Source organism: Lygodium microphyllum, chromosome 12 (assembly GCF_053477565.2).
Source record: "Lygodium microphyllum isolate KBCC chromosome 12, Lygodium_microphyllum_v1.1.10, whole genome shotgun sequence".
Lineage (NCBI taxonomy): Eukaryota > Viridiplantae > Streptophyta > Polypodiopsida > Schizaeales > Lygodiaceae > Lygodium > Lygodium microphyllum.
In genome coordinates this window covers 120,946,471-120,948,309 of record NC_141146.1, presented here as the reverse complement: position 1 = coordinate 120,948,309, position 1,839 = coordinate 120,946,471, and the positions used below count along the sequence as shown (strand labels likewise).

At 41.7% G+C, this 1,839-nt stretch overlaps 1 pseudogene; it reads left to right on the top strand.

Annotated features, from left to right (window-relative positions):
• Positions 1-480: 480 nt before the first annotated feature.
• LOC148028203 (protein BRICK 1 pseudogene) lies at positions 481-891 on the top strand (annotated as a pseudogene).
• Positions 892-1,839: the final 948 nt, after the last annotated feature.

Below are 1,839 nucleotides of genomic sequence, written 5' to 3'. Positions count from 1 at the left end.
GGGCAGGGATTTGCGGAATGGTGGAAAAGGTAAGCCTTGGGATCCAATATCGAAAGGAGGAGTAGTAATAGATGGTACTCTGAGCTGGGAGAGGGGAAAAATAGACGAAGGGGAGAACAGAGGAGCAGGACGAAAGAAAAGAAGAGATTTTTTTTTTCATTCATTGTTGTGACGACGAATTAAGCAGCCGTTTTACTGTTTGAAAAGGGGGGAATTCAGACGCCAATTCAGAGGTTACACAGAATTATCCTACTCACGGTGGCTTCCTTGGATGGACAAAGTGGATCTTTATGGAAACACTGGAACTTTATGATTACAGAGCAACACCCACAGAGGGAGAAAGAGAGAGTTGGCATCAACTTCACCGTGTAGGAAGCCTCTCCCAGAATTTTAAAACAGTTTCGCTGCAGCACTCCATTTGTTTGCCTCTCTGAAGCGTAATCGAATGTGTAAGAGACTTTTGATTTAACCAGAAGGAATTTCCTGAAGAAGCAGGGACATCATCGTCAGCAGTAGCTCGGTTCTTCTTCTTCTCTTCTGGTCGAGAGAGAGAGAGAAAGAGAGCGAGAAAGTCTCTCCCACCTCGTCATGTCGAAAGCGGGCAGCAGTCTAAACACAAGTAGCAGCACAACCGTCAACAACAACAGTAACCGCATTGGGATTGCGGTGCAAGCTGACTGGGATAACAAGCAGTTCTCTAATGCCCTCTCCCTTCACGTCAGGCGTCTCTTTGAGTTCATTCTGTAATTTGAGTCTACGACAAGAAGCAAGCTTGCCAAGCTCAATGAGAAACTGACATTACTAGAGCGTCAGCTTGAGTTTCTAGAAGCACAGGATTCAAGTGGTGGATTTCTGACATTCCTTGGAGGTGCTGATCTTTTAACCAAATGAAATGTCCTAAATCCGCCTTGTTAAAAGACACTACACAGCTACTCCAGTGCTGGCACAAACTTACCTCCATCGTTATTTGGAGTGCAAATATTGAGTGGGCCCAATTGAACAGATTTTTTTTCTGCCTTGCTGTTGAAGTTGATCGACTAGTTGGAAACTGATAAGCCAACTGAACAGAATACAGTTGTAATTGGAACTAGAAGAAGATTGATGTCTGCCAGGCTTTGAGGAAATGATACGATCTAGATACAAACTGCTTCTTAATACAAACTGCAAAGCTTTCTTCAGACACTGAAAAATAACAGACATATAAGGAAGAATGCTCTATATCTTTTCTCATCACATCTTTTTCCTTCAAAGTTTTGAACTTAGCATTGATGAAGGTGCTTAAGACATAGTAATCACTAAGAATGGGAAGAGATCAAAGACTACAGTAAACGCTCTATAGAGTTTGACAATCTGACTTGCAGTAAACTGAGAGATAGAGATTTCATTGCATGCCCAGGCAAAGCAAAGCATCTTCTATCTTCTGTAAATAGAGATTAGTCAGATGACAGTGCCAAAGCTCCTTTAGACAGGGATTTCTTGGATGTTTGCATCAAAGTTTCATATGTTTCTTCAATGGGTAGTTCAGTGAATACTTATCTGTGAAGTTGCAAACTTTCCTGTGAACCAGGCCAGGGCATTCTTGTTGTGAGAAAAGAAGGATCTTCTACAATTGTGGATTTGAACTTAGACAATAATTAACTGCCTGAATTAAAAGTTCATGTTGTCACAACAGAGCTTTTCTAATATTGACCTTCTATCCTGAAATTATTCAAAGTCCTATGTGGTCGCGACTTTGCTTTTAAAACCCTTCGACATCTTTGGTGAACCCGACGTGAAAGCGTCGCAGAAATTTCAGGATGGGAGATACTTCAGCCTCTATTTCAGCTTCTTCTACAGTTC